This window comes from Dermacentor variabilis, chromosome 7 (assembly GCF_050947875.1).
Source record: "Dermacentor variabilis isolate Ectoservices chromosome 7, ASM5094787v1, whole genome shotgun sequence".
Taxonomy (NCBI): Eukaryota; Metazoa; Arthropoda; class Arachnida; order Ixodida; family Ixodidae; genus Dermacentor; species Dermacentor variabilis.
In genome coordinates this window covers 143,989,393-144,004,884 of record NC_134574.1, presented here as the reverse complement: position 1 = coordinate 144,004,884, position 15,492 = coordinate 143,989,393, and positions in this window count along the sequence as shown.

Genomic DNA, 15,492 nt, shown 5'->3' with positions numbered 1-15,492 from the left:
GTCTGGCATAACACATAACAGATATTCTGAGAAGTTTAGCTCTCGGGTTCCAAAACGCAAAATATTGTGTATCTTCTTGCTCACGACTGGAGGCTGATAAAGGTGCAGTATAACAGACCTTCAAACCACTCGACCTCGCGCCTACCTTTTTGGCCACGAACGTATTTCGCAGCAGGCCCATTGAAAAGTGGGCCAATAAATATTGCCCACCGTGGTGACATTTGCTTTAGTTCTCGGTTTTGTCTGATTTTGTGCTCGTTTTTTTTTTTAAACAATTTCATTTCGTCTCTTGGTGAGCTGATACTCCAACTGTTCAGAAAGTGCTCAACTGTGAAGGATTCAAGTATGACGACTGTGAAGTGTGTGTGTGTGTGTGTGTGTGTGTGTGTGTGTGTGTGTGTGTGTGTGTGTGTGTGTGTGTGTGTGTGTGTGTGTGTGTGTGTGTGTGTGTGTGTGTGTGCGCGTGCGTGCGTGCGCGCGCGTATGCGTGCGTGTGACCGTCATCTAGACGTTATTAAGTCTGTTGAAGAACTGGACTGCAACACACGACTGTCAGATTCACTGGCGCGTCGGGGCGATTGCTTTATTTCACATTTATATGTTCGGGTATCATTCAGTCGAGAGGGAACGAATGCCACAAGGACATGCGAGGATGCTACCTAAATAGACATCTTCGCTACTGTGTACAACAGAAGAGGGATTGACAACATAATGAATTAGAAACAAAGAATAACGACAGAAAAAAAAAAGAAAAGAAAACGCGTGGTGGCATGTTGTTCACGTGCACAGCACTGCAGGCATCACGTCGTATTAGTCACATGTGTGAACTCTCTCTCACGTCCCACGAACGTGTGCGTGTGCGTTCACTAAACGCGTGATGTGGGCGTGTTTACCAAAGTGATACCGCATTACACACGCATTACGCGTAATTAGTTTGAACGCGCGCAAAGCTTGCGCTAAGATTAATTACCTATACTCGAGCGTATATCCAGGTCACGCTGTGTTCTTCCGGCTTGCGGTTGCGCGATAGTTGCCCGTGTGTGGTTTGAACGTGTTTATCGAAACGATCCCGTGTCGAACCGATTCGGGCGTACAGGCAATTGGTTTAGATACACACGCGAGCCTCTCTAGTTAGTGCTAACTACCTCGACCGCGCTCGCGGCCACACTAATAGGCCGTCCCGGTGTAAGCGGTTGGAGTAGCGGCCTTCGATGCCACACAGGAAAACGATCGCGTGTCCGCGAATTAGTCTCAGTCGTGTGCAATTATCGGTCGTGAGAATTTATGCCTGGCGTTTTGGTGCAACTATGCAGCCGCTCGAAGCCCTATAGACGAATCGGGAGTTCTGCTTTTCTTTTTTTTCTTCTTCGGCTGTTTTTGGGCCGACGCGTTGGGCGGTCGCTTAAGCGACCGCAACTGGCGCAGCGGCCTCAGGCGTCCATTTAGTGCGGCAATTCGCGAGCGCTGGGATTAACTGCGAAACGCGCGTTCGGCTTCGCCACGAGGTATAGAACGCAACTCCCCTTCCCCCCCATACACAGAGTGTGGATCTCCCTTTCTGCAAATTGTTCGCGACGCGGAAATCGTGGCCGCGTGATTGGTGTGGAGACCGTTGCGCCTATAATAAGCAAGCACACTGGGTGGTCGCAGAGCTATCGGCGACTGTGCGACCATTCCATGCCGAGTGTGCCAGTTAGAACACGTGCCAAGTTTCCTCGTCTTCTTTCTTTATTTTCTTTTATGCGAAGCATATTACTAGGGCTCAACCCAGCTCCTCGGGCGCGGCGGTGTCGCCTTCAATACCACGTGACACCGTGACGTCACGACAGAGGAGAAACGGGGCTCCAACTCGCGCCGTCGCTCGCGGCGTCGCTGCGGTATATAAGCAGCTGCGCTTGCCTCTGCTAGACACTCACGAGGTGAGATGCCTCCTGGAGAAAGAGCTGCTCGTTGCAATGAGAAGCGAAGGTTGCGGCGTGCTAGAGAGACTGCGTCTAGGTGGCTTTGCTACGGCGCAGCGACTACGCGCCCCGCATCGGACGCGGCGAGCGTCGAGCAACGCAGCGTTCGGCGCGACAACGAAATGTGCGCCTGAGCAAGCGCCCCACGCCTAAGCCGACGCCGACGACACCGGCTTTTCTGCGACACCAGCTCCTTAACGCTGTCGCGTTAAAATAAAGGCTAGTATGCTTCGCATCCTGGGCTTAACCTTAGCTAAGCCACAGCCATTTTTTCTAAGGGGGCGGTTATGGGGGAATGAAAGCAAGTGTATATCGCTAAAGGCCTCCTATAGAAGCTGCAAGCATATTATTTCTTGTTGATAACAAAGTTGTTAGAATCCGGCAAACAATTTTTTTAAGTTACTTCCTTTAGGGCAACAACGTCGATGCAAGATTCTTATAGTGCATTTCAAAACAATTTTAATTGTTTTCTACACGCACTATCTCTCGCGCAACTCCTTTTCCCGCATCCAAATGAAAGTGTGTGCGACGACTGAGTGGCGGGGTGCTATAGGCTTCTGAAGAAAGTATCGCCAGCTTTCCTTTACGCGAGCACGAGGTCGCGGGATCGAATCCCGGCCACGGCGGCCGCATTTCGATGGGGGCGAAATGCGAAAACACCCGTGTACATAGATTTAGGTGCACGTTAAAGAACCCCAGGTGGTCGAAATTTCCGGAGTCCCCCACTACGGCGTGCCTCATAATCGGAAAGTGGTTTTGGCACGTAAAACCCCATAATTTTTTTTCTTTTAGGCGGCGTGAAAAGAGCTATGCACGAACGGTCACGCGTTGCAAACTGAAATCTTTGCTTTCAACTATTTTCTACAATGTTTGTACTGTCACTGCGGCGACGTTAATAATAATAATCATAAAAAAAGTTTGGCAACTGTAAGTACAATCTCCTCATTTATTACGACCACAGTAAATGCTCCAGGCCTTTTTTTTTTTTTGGCAGCTAGTGTATTGGATACAGTTCGCATCATCTACACAGTTAGTATGATATTATATATATATATATATATATATATATATAGTTGTGGCTGAGGAAATCGCGCTGGCCCCGGTAGTAAAATGAAGTAAAAGAGTACGACGTACGTTGGAATCAACACAGTATATTTCACTGACGTTGCGGCTGGTGGACCAGCCTTTGTCAAAAGTCACTTTTGACAAAGGCTGGTCCACCAGCCGAAACGTCGGTGAAATATACTGAGTTGATGCAGCGTACGTCGTACTCTTTTACTTCATTATGTATCATATTGCTCCGTATAAGATGCGACACCCTGTATTTGGAGCAGACTGGCGTCTGCGCATCCTTGCACTATAAAGGGAGGGTCGGAGTCAAAGCACGAGCAGTTTTGCGTTTCGTCCTAATGGACACGCATGCGACAGCTGTGGTCTGGGGGTCGAACCCGCGTCCTTGTGCACACCAGCAGAGCGCGGGTGGCCGATGACAGGCAGAAAGATAGGGATGCACTACGACATGACGTCCACTTAAAATACCGCTTACGCTTTTGTAGCCGTGTCGCGCTTAACGATTCAATCCCTTGACAGACGAGCAGTTGAACAGCTTCTAAGTATGACCAATTCGCCGCGCGATGTCGTTAGCGCTGACCCCACGTCATTGATTTCTCCTTAGAAAATCTGACGTTTTTTTCTTAGAAAGTTCGCAACCCATGTCTTGTATTAACGAGAGAATTCTTACGATTACAGTTGTTGGTAAGAGCAAGACAATCGTCGCGTTGAACGTGTTATTGCTGCGCCGCGTCGATGACAAACGGCAGTTACACACGAAAGAGTCTTCGCGGATTCGGCATCAGATGTATTTCGTTCCGTGCCTGACCGCTGCTACAGGTCGGGCATCATGTAGCTAAGTCGCAGACACTGCTATAGTTCCAGCAGAACTTTTTGTTGGGATAGTTGGTGCATGTTACTGAAGTACTAAATCGCCAAACAGACGTAACAAGAAGTGTCTCTTATTGTGTCGTCTGTTTGGCGATTTAGTACTTCAGTAACTGCTATAGTTCATTCATGCTTGCCGCAGAGTTTCCAACATTTTTTTTTCAGGCTCGTCTAATAAAAAACTAAGCGCTACGGTCGCTCCGTTGCCATATAAGAACGATGGGGTGTAGTGCATGAATTTGCGTAATCTTTGTGCTTGTGGGCTTCAAACGTTTTCGCGACGATATTTATTATGCACTGCCTTTTCTATTTAATTTCTGAGCTCTTAAATAGTTTTGTAAACGCAGCAGGCCAATAATTATCTGCGTACGTGCGTAAAAGAGGATTTTTTGCATGCATAACGCGATGCTTTGTTAACAAATCGCTCAATTTGCAAAGGGACAAAGCTGTTCGGAGCCAGAAGGACAAAATTTACATAAGTTGATGCACTATCCGTGACCATTTCCATGCTTCCTGAAACGCTATGCTTGCAGATCGCGTACAAGAACCCAATGTGTAGCTTCAGAAAGTTAAACCACACTTTTTTTTAAAGGAGATAAATATTCGTAAAATTCGTCCAGACGGATATACAAAAAAAAAAATAGATTCAATGTACATTTTCGAATGTACTTGAAGCGACTCTTTTGCGAAGTGGTAAATGCAATGCTGTGAAACTGTTCATAGTCACCATCGCATTTTGCAGCGTCATGATTAGGTGCCTGCCCGGTGAAATTGGCGAGAAGTGGAAACTCCCCAAGCAAGTCGCATGTGACTCACGCTCCCGCTGATCGCATTGCCTCCGGGATTGGCCCACTTTTCATCACGGCATCTCGGAAGACAGCCCAATTTAGCACTGCTCTATCTTCAGGGATGGCCGCCCGCCTTATTCGACAAGAAGCTGGCAAAGCAGGCGCTTCAGACATACCGAAAAAAGGCCCCCAAAATTTCTCTGTAATAGAATATTAATGCGGTCAAAGGCATGTATTTACGCACGTTCCAGTGTTTAACTGTGCAGACAACGAAGCCGGTCACTGGCGCGTAGATTCGGCTACGTATAAGCGAATTCCTTATATACGAGTGCGGCCCTGCGTGCCAGCTATTCGACAAGAGTGCAGCAGCATCCCCGGTCGGCAAAGTCAGGTATAGGGTTCGTTCGTACAGAAAGCTTCGTTTTAAAACGCACACTTTGTCTTTCGTCGATAAACACGGAACAAGTTGCAGCCGCTGCGTTATCTTTAGAAGACCGGCGCGTAGCTTTGCGCACTGCTGCGAAGCGTCGCCCTGTAGTCTCTCAAGTCGGAACTGAAGGAATCGGTGGTATGCAAACGCGACCAGAATTAGAATGCGCGTGGTAAAAGCACCGGTGGTGAAAGCTCGACCGCGCATAGCTTGGCTATTCACGTATGCGCGCTTAAAACTGGCAGACGGCATGCGTTGGCGGAAGTTAGGAAGAAAACGGCTTTCTGCAGAACAGACAGTTTGTATACACTACTAACGTACTATAGCTATTCCAGGCCCGTCCTGGATCGTGTTAGGCTCAAGTTGCGGTTTCGCTTCGGCTTGATTCGTTCTTCTAGTTAGCCTGTGTTGCGCGGTGATAAATGTGCGGTTCATGGCCTGTTACTTCTTAGCAGACGACGTTCAGCCGCATTTCTCGAAGTCGTCTGGAAGCGCCGGGATGGGTACCGTACAAGACGTCTGCCCCATTGTTGTATTCAGAGAGGACTCGGCTGTATAGTGCAGGCGTCAGTCGTGAACGGCATTCGATCAATCGTTAACCCAGTTTGACGTCATGGGCTCCCAATTTCTAGGTATAGGCTGTTCCGGAAAACGCGGCTTGTTTGCATTTGTGCAGTGCGCAACAATAACAACGCGACCGAAAGAGGCCGGAAGTGGCGTGTTTGGATCGGACTGCTGGTACGATCTGTTGGGAACTCGGCGCTGACGCCCGTGGTTGTACCTGGGTCGCAAGCCCCAAGGGTAGCGTTGGCCTGGCGGCCTGGGGTACAACTCGAAGCATCCGAAGGTCCCGGCAAAGCATGAGTCGACTGGTAACAACGAAACAACTTGTTTATTTTAACATCGCAAAGAGTTGGCGGTCAGGTTTGACCGAAGTAGAGAGACGGGAGAGCACTTCACTCAGCAGAAGAAATCGGAGCCCTCCTCTGGCGTCCGGGGGCAGCTGTTTTTATACTCTCGCAGTTGAGGGCAAGAAGGAACCCCTCAAAAGACGAGCACGTGAATGTACAATGGGCTAATGGTGACGCACACTGTCGTAGCGACGCCGTAGCACCATGTCGTGGCGCTGCGCACGATCTCGTAGCACCTGGTCGTGGCGCTGCGCAGCACACTGTCGTGGCGCTGCCGGTCGGACACAATGACTGTAACGAGAAGATGGTCCCTGCTTTGGCATCGCCTGTTTCGGGCACAATGACTGGAACGAGATCCCTGCTTTGGCATCGCCTGTTTCGGGCCCAATAACTGGAAGGAGATCCCTGCTTTGGCCTCGCCTGTTTCGGGCACAATGACTGGAACGAAATCCCTAGGCGGTCGCATCGCCGCAGACGCGCCTGGAAACACCTGGCGATGAGTGTTGCGGTGACGACGATCGGGCCAAAATGTCCGCCGCCCCGCCGCCGTCGCGCCGGCAAAACCACGTGTCGCAGGCGAAACGCAACAGACCGCCCCGCCGGGGAAAGGAGATCCCGATGGACAGGGGACTGCATCCGCTGTCCGGAGGGATGTCGCTCGATGATGCTCATAACCGAAGTCGGGCGTCCCTTGACGTTTCTTGAGCGCAGCGCACAGAGAAGGCCTCGTTCTCTCGTTCAGGTTCGCACGGGACACTGCAAAGTGACTTCGGGAGAGTTCCCATTTTTGTTCTCGTTCCCGGCAAGCGTTAGAACTACGCTGAAAACTCAACCGCTCAGTCAGCAAGCACGGCACAACCCTCACTAAGCCCTGCCAGGCTCTTTCCCCTTTTTATACCACTGCCTAGTTCCTTACAGTAGTCTAGCATCACTCAGATCGCGTCCACAAATTGAAAAATTGCACTAGAAAGCATATCATCACTTTGAAACACTAAACAAAAGCAATATGTTAAAAAAAATCCTGCCTCAGGAAGGAAAACATCAGTAACAAACAATTTTGAGGCTGATTCCTACGTTAGGGGCTTCGACTTAAGCCATCGGCGTTACCGTTGAGACTCCCCTTTTTGTAACGCACCTCAAAGGAATATTGTTGTAAAGCGAGGCTCCAGCGCAGGAGGCGGCCATTTTTGGGAGAGATGGTCTGCAGCCATTGGAGAGGGCAGTGATCTGTCTCAATGATAAACCTCGAGCCGGCTAGATAGCATGACAATTTCTGAACGGCCCACACGAGACACGCACACTCTTTCTCGGTGGCGCTATACGCCTGCTCACGACTGGTCAGCTTACGACTAGCATACAGGACGGGGTGTTCTACTTCTCCATTTTCCCGTTGGCACAGTACAACGCCCATGCCTCGCTCACTAGCATCGCACTGAACAATGAACCCTTTTGTATAGTCTGGCGATCGTAGCACAGGCTGGCTTGTTAGGGCACTCTTTAGGGCGCTAAAAGCTCTTTCCTTGGTCTCGTCCCAGACGACTGTTTGAGGCTCTGTCTTTCTTAGAGCATCCGTCAGGGGAGCCGCGATATCAGAGTACCTAGGGATGTACCTCTGATAGTAGCCGGCGACACCCAAGAACGACCGAATATCGGTCTTTGTGCGCGGTTGCGGAAAGTCTCGCACAGCGGCCACTTTTATTTCAGAGGGGCGGCGACGACCCTGACCAATCACGTGACCGAGGTAGACAACCTCGGCCTGTGCTAACTGGCACTTAGGAGCCTTTACTGTCAAGCCTGCTTCGCGCAGGCGGGTTAGCACTGCCCGCAAGTGTGTCATATGCTCAGACCAGGATGCGGAGAATATCGCTACGTCGTCTAGATACGGTAAAGCGAATTCTTGCTGTCCCCGCAACACTTTATCCATGAGACTTGAAAAACAGTATGGCGCGTTCTTCAAACCAAAACTCAACACTTTAGGACGGAATGTTCCCATTGGTGAAATGAACGCCGCATACCTACTAGCCTCTTCTGTAAGTGGAACCTGCCAATAACCCCTGACAAGATCTAGGGTGGAAATAAACTGAGCGCTACTAACTTTCTCAAGGCGCTCCTCGATGTTAGGGATCGGATAGATTTGATCCTTAGTGATGGAATTAAGCCTGCGGTAGTCGACGCAAGGACGAGGTTCCTTGCCCGGTACCTCAACTAAAATCAAAGGGGAGGTATAATCACTCTCACCTGCCTCAATAACACCGAGCTGTAGCATTTTCTTTACCTCAGCCTCCATAATATCGCTCTGGCGGGGTGACACCCGATACGCCTTGGATCGTACTGGCTCTGTGGAGGTAAGTTCTATATCATGAGTAAGTACAGAAGTCCTACCAGGCCTCTCAGAGAACAGACCTTGAAACTCTTGTAATAGCTGGTGTAGTTCGGTTTTCTGCTCAGGCGACAGCGGTGCTTTACTGATAAGGTCACTAATGACTTGACCGGTGTCTTCCCTGTTCGTCACTGAGCCTAGTCCTGGAAGCTCGACCGGAAGCTCTTCAGGAACGTTTATCATCATGCACACCACTGCTTCCCTTTGTCTATAAGGTTTGAGCAGATTACAGTGGTAAACTTGCTGTGCTTTCCGCTTTCCTGGCAGACTTACCACGTAGTTAACGTCCGACAGTTTCTGAACAATTCGCGCTGGGCCCTCCCACTGCACGTCTAGTTTGTTGTTTAGCGATGTGCGCAATATCATGACCTCATCGCCAACCTCAAAACGACGGGCCCTGGCTGTCCGATCATAATAAACCTTGGCCCTCTGCTGGGCCTTTGCCATTGCTTCACCTGACAACTCCTGTGCCCTTCTTAAGCGTTCGAGGAGCTTAAGCACGTACTCCACCACGACTGGGTCGTCGCCCCTACCTTCCCATGATTCTCGAAGCATGCGAAGCGGAGATCGAAGCGAGCGACCGTACACCAGTTCAGCTGGCGAAAACCCCGTAGCCGCATGCGGCGCGGTCCTTAAAGCAAACATCACCCCAGGCAGACACAGCTCCCAGTCAGTTTGATGTTCAAAACACAAGGCTCTCAACACGCGCTTCATGACGGAGTGGAGCTTCTCAACGGAATTCGACTGTGGGTGGTACACTGAGCTGTGTAGCAGCTTTACCCCACACCTTTCGAGAAAAGTTGTCGTCAAAGCGCTAGTAAACACTGTGCCCTGATCTGATTGAATTTCTGCAGGAAAACCAACTCGCGCAAATATGGACAGTAGAGCATTAACTATCTCAACTGAGCTGAGTTCTTTAAGCGGCACTGCTTCAGGGAACTTTGTCGCTGGGCAGATCACAGTCAAAATGTGTCTGTACCCCGTGGCTGTTACCGGCAGAGGTCCCACTGTATCAATAACGAGCCGTCTAAAAGGCTCCGTAATGATAGGTACCAATTTCAACGGCGCCCTCGATTTGTCCCCTGGTTTGCCCACCCGCTGACAAGTGTCACATGTCCTCACGAAATGGTCTGCGTCCCGAAAACACCCTGGCCAATAGTACTCTTGCAAGAGACGGTCCTTAGTTTTCTTAACTCCTAGGTGTCCGGACCACGAACCCCCATGTGACAAGCGCAACAGATCCTGACGATAGCATTGAGGCACGACCAGCTGATCGTACTCCACTCCTCGGCGGTCTAGATACTTCCGGTACAGGACTCCACCTCTTTCCACAAAACGCGCAGTTTTCCTGGCGATACCTTCTTTGACATTGCAGCGCACGTTTTCCAGGCTGCCATCCTTTTTTTGCTCGGCTATCAAAGCCGTCCGGCTGACTTTTAGCAACCTATCAAGTCCGTCTGACGTAGGCGCGATGAGCAAATCAGTAGATAGCTCTTCTAACTTTCCCGAATCGGGATTTTCCTCTCCAGTATCTGGCGCCTTCAACGCTACAGACTCAATTCTATTCTGTTCGGGCGTGCTCTGAATATCAGCTTGCTGCGCCTCTGACCCTTTTTCGTTGTTTGATAACGTCGGCCCCGCAACTACCGCCTTTGCAGCGAGCTCCCGAACCTTCGATCTGGTTAAGGCCTGAACACTAGCTTCACCAAACAAAAGCCCCTTCTCGCGCAGGAGGTGATCGGACCTGTTTGAAAATAGGTACGGGTACTGGGGTGGCAGCATAGATGACACTGCCGCCTCTGTCTCAAGCGCTCCGAAAGGTCCTTCAATAAGCACTTTTGCTACCGGCAGACACACGCTATGAGCTTCCACGGCTTGCTTGATCCACGCGCACTCGCCCGTGAACATATGGGGTTCTACGTAAGACGGGTGAACTACATCCATCGTAGCTGCGGAATCGCGAAGCACTCGGCACTCTTTCCCGTTCACGAGGAGGTCTCGCATGTAAGGCTCGAGAAGCTTCATGTTCTCGTCCGTGCTGCCTATTGAAAAAAACACAACTTTTGGTGTTGTTTCCGGACACTGCGCCGAAAAGTGACCCGGCTTCTGGCACGTATAACAAACGCCCGCTCGCCTCATCTCGAACCGCTTTCTGCGTTCGGCTTCGGCTGCCGTCTCTTTACGTTTGGTCGGATTGCTTTCACTCGCATCCTCACTACGCGTGTCCCCCTTAAATCTCATGGGCGTGAACCTTGGCCTCTCAGACTTGGAGGCAAATTCACCCTTTTGACCGTCCTTAGCTCCGCGAGCTCGACGCGTCACAAACTCCTCGGCTAGCTCAGCGGCTCTAGCCACCGTACTCACGTCTGGCCTATCCAAGACCCAGTATCGCACGTTCTCCGGTAACCGACTATAAAACTGTTCTAGCCCGAAACACTGCAGAACTTTATCGTGGTCACCAAACGCTTTCTCTTCTTTGAGCCACTCCTGCATGTTCGACATAAGCCTATACGCAAACTCTGTATATGACTCACTTCTGCCTTTCTCATTTTCCCGAAACTTCCGACGGAACGCCTCCGCAGACAGCCGGTACTTTTTTAGAAGACTCGATTTCACTGTGTCGAAATCCTCTGCCTCCTCTCTATCCAAGCGAGCGACTACGTCGGCCGCCTCGCCGGGTAACAAAGTGAGCAAGCGCTGTGGCCACGTTTCCCGAGAGAACCCCTGCTTCTCGCACGTTCGCTCAAAGTTAACCAGGAACAAACCAATGTCCTCTCCAAGCTTAAACGGCCGCATCAGGTCAGTCATTTTGAACAATACGCGTTCTCCTGCACCGTGTGCCTGACTTCCATTACGAGCGCGTTCCATCTCTACCTCAAGACGCTTCATTTCCAAAGCGTGTTGACGGTCACGCTCTTGTTTTTCTTTCTGTTCTTTAAGTTCGCGCTCTTCTTTTTCTTTTTGCTCTTTAAGTTCGCGCTCCTGTCTTTTTGCAGTCTCCCTCTCCTCCATGGTCTCAAGGCATTCCGACAGCTCGTCATCCTCAGCCTCTAACTCAAGAATAGCCTTTATCAGTTCTGGTTTTCTGAGTTTGTCCGAGACATCCAGACCCAACTCTCTTGCAAGCTCCAACAATTTCGGTTTGCGCAACGACTTCAAATCCATGGCTGCTCTGAATGCTGCTTTCTCTACTGCTTACTATTGTCTTGCCGCAACTAACCCGGCAGCAACGACAACCACAATTACCAGCTCTGTTTCTAACACTAACAAAAGCCTGGCAAAGCTCAGAAGAAGAAAGTCCCGCACTCACCAAACCTCGCAGGCAGGAATTCCGCGCAGTCGTTCCGCTGCAGGCAACCAGTCGTCACACAGGGCTCGTTGCACTGCTCCCGGATCGTCGTTGAGCTGCTCAGCATACAGTCAACTGCATCCCTTTGCTGCTGGCCTCCGTTGTCGCGATCTCGCCGCTGGCAGACCGTTGTTTGAAGTCGTAGGCGATCTCACCGCTGGCAACCAGATGTTTTGATCCGACCTGCTGGTACGATCTGTTGGGAACTCGGCGCTGACGCCCGTGGTTGTACCTGGGTCGCAAGCCCCAAGGGTAGCGTTGGCCTGGCGGCCTGGGGTACAACTCGAAGCATCCGAAGGTCCCGGCAAAGCATGAGTCGACTGGTAACAACGAAACAACTTGTTTATTTTAACATCGCAAAGAGTTGGCGGTCAGGTTTGACCGAAGTAGAGAGACGGGAGAGCACTTCACTCAGCAGAAGAAATCGGAGCCCTCCTCTGGCGTCCGGGGGCAGCTGTTTTTATACTCTCGCAGTTGAGGGCAAGAAGGAACCCCTCAAAAGACGAGCACGTGAATGTACAATGGGCTAATGGTGACGCACACTGTCGTAGCGACGCCGTAGCACCATGTCGTGGCGCTGCGCACGATCTCGTAGCACCTGGTCGTGGCGCTGCGCAGCACACTGTCGTGGCGCTGCCGGTCGGACACAATGACTGTAACGAGAAGATGGTCCCTGCTTTGGCATCGCCTGTTTCGGGCACAATGACTGGAACGAGATCCCTGCTTTGGCATCGCCTGTTTCGGGCCCAATAACTGGAAGGAGATCCCTGCTTTGGCCTCGCCTGTTTCGGGCACAATGACTGGAACGAAATCCCTAGGCGGTCGCATCGCCGCAGACGCGCCTGGAAACACCTGGCGATGAGTGTTGCGGTGACGACGATCGGGCCAAAATGTCCGCCGCCCCGCCGCCGTCGCGCCGGCAAAACCACGTGTCGCAGGCGAAACGCAACAGGCGTCAACATTTACTTGACTGCGCGCGTCCGCTGGTGCTAACGGGAAAGCTTCAAGGCACGAGTGTTTCTTTTACTGGCTCTCATTAATAACCCGCGTTCCCAATACGAACAGTCCGTCTGGTGTATTTCTAGGGCATGTTTCATGCATCGACGTACAGCGATGTTCCGTTTCCACATTGAAGATCAGAGTGTCCAACCGGTACTTTTTTCGCTCCCGTATTCGTTTCGGTTCTCTGAAAACGACTCAGTTCCGGTTTAACTCTGGAGCGAGAAAAAGAAATGGTTTCAACTCGTTCGAATCGGCTTAAGTTCATTTCTATTTAACCGAAGAATAATTACGGAACAGCCCAAATTTATCGTGTATAAAAGCTCAACTCTGCCTCTCACTTGCACTGAAAGATTACCCCCTCTTGTTCGCCCTTCAGGCCGCATGTAGCTTCCAAAACATTTTGTAGATCAGACACCAGTGCTGGAATACATGTGAAGCAAAGCTGTATTGAGACTGGAGAAAGACTGGAGAAGATTGGAAAAGGCTGGAGAAGATATTGACACAACGCAGAGATTCTTTCAGCGTGCTTCCCTGATCAGGAGGAAAGGGGAGAGGATCAAAATAATGGACCTGGGAGTAAGGATGTGGACAGGCAGCAGGATGAGATTATACGCAGTTGCTGTTCGAACGGCCCGTTCAAGGCCTTGACGCTAGGCCTGTGTCAACTATATATTCGAAGAGAGGCCTTGAGGGCTCGTCTCACTGATATGTCCGGACGACAGTCCAGTAACGCCTTTTTACGTGAACTACCTCTTGTTAATTGGGGCTAACAAAGAGATCTATGGCTGTCGCTCACAGTCATACAAACGACCCGTACATGTGATCCGCTGTCTCGGGTACTTTGCACGCATCGGGGTCTGGCGAATTAAAGCGTGGGTTGCTAAGCACTTGTGTTCATACACCTAATTTGCCCTTTAATGTAACACGCTGAAAACCGTACTTAACGATACTGCCACTTCTAAAACCGGGGTGAAATGACGTGCATATGCAAATGCAAATGAGGTGGCATAGTTCAGCCACAAATGCAGGAAATGCATGGATCAAAATATCCAGAAAAGGTGGCCAACCGGAACTGAAAACCGCTTTTCCTTTCATTCGGTTTTGCACTGGAGTGAAAAAAATTCGCCAGGGACACTTATGACATGCTTACGTGTGGGAATGCGAAGGCATTATAATCTGTTTGGATAAAGGTTTCTTTTTTTTTTTTCGCGCGTTCCTCGTCCGTGCAAGCTCATCGCCTGCTTTCTAACGACCAATCAAAACGCGCCACGCGTCTCAACGAGACGTGACGTGTGCAGTGACGCAGCCACTAGGCGCACCCTTATTGGTCAGCCGGAGCAGTGGTGCTGCCGCCGTGGCGTCGGCGTAGCGCTCGCCTGCAATCCCGGAGGGCTGCGTTCGATTATAGCACCCACACGGAAACTTACCAAGCTTTATTTTTTTTTCGAAGCCATTGATTTACTTTGTTTACAGGAACATCCCTGAGAAATTTGAAGTCAATCCGAGCTTTCTTGTTTTTACGTGTTTTTACTCTTTGCCCCGTCGGCCACTTTTGGTACCGTCGCTCGGTGGCGTTCGCCGATGACGCCGGATTTTCGCGTTAATGGGGCATGTAATGCTTGCGCATAAAAAAGGAAAACAAATCGAAAAAGAATAAAAGAAAACATCACAACGTGCCGGTTCAGTTCCGCTTCGAACAATAGTGACTATTTTTCTTCCGGTTTTCGGTTCAGTACCGGTTCGATGCCCTGTTCGAGCCCTGTTAGGGCCAACAAGACCTGTTAGGGCCAACAGCTCTTCGGTATCGGCGGGGAACACGGAGCGTAAGTTTGGCCAATGAACACCAGAGAAACTCGTTTCTTCCGTTGATGTTTCAGTGGTAGCACGCTACTTCTTCGCCGGAAACGTTTGTTTGATTGATTGATTGATTCGTGAGGCACTTAGAAAGCACCAAAGGTGCTATATAGAATGTGGCATAGTGGGAGGCTTCGCATTAATTTTGACCACCTGGGCTTTTAACGTGCGCCCCAGTCTAAGTGAGCGCGTGTTTTTGCGTTTCGCCCCCATCAAAACTTTGCCGCCGTGACCGAGAATAACTCGATCGCCTGGTACTCAGCAGTTAAAACGCCATAAGTGCTGAACCACCAACGGGGAGAGCACTTGTAGTGGTGTTCGTGCATTCATGGTCACAAGCGAAGTCTATCGGGGATAGAGGAAGATTTAGCTGGGGGCCAACTCCGAAGCCGCCAGTTCAAATTTGAATGAAATGTGTTCCATTAAATCCAGAAAATTAAATCCTAGTGGATTGTAGAAACAGAACGTAGATAACGGCCCTGCATGTCTTTACAAAAGTTGCGCAAATCGGTAAGTAGGACAAAAAAGAAGCATGATAACTACGAATTTGTAGCTTCCCGTGTGTGCTAGCACACACACACACGCACACGCGCACACACACGCACACACACACATACGCACACGCGCACACACACGCGCACACACACACGCACACACACACACAGAAACACACACGCGCACGCACACACGCGCGCACACACACGCGCGCACACACACACGCGCGCACACACGGGCTAAAGCTTCATCTTAACCCCGCAAAAGCCGCCGTATCAATGCCAGGGAGCTTGTAGATGTGGGCTTCTGGATTAAGTTTCGCTACTCGGAGTTGCCATGACGGGTTCGCAAAGCCTTAGCACATAAGCGCTCTTCACGCCAAAC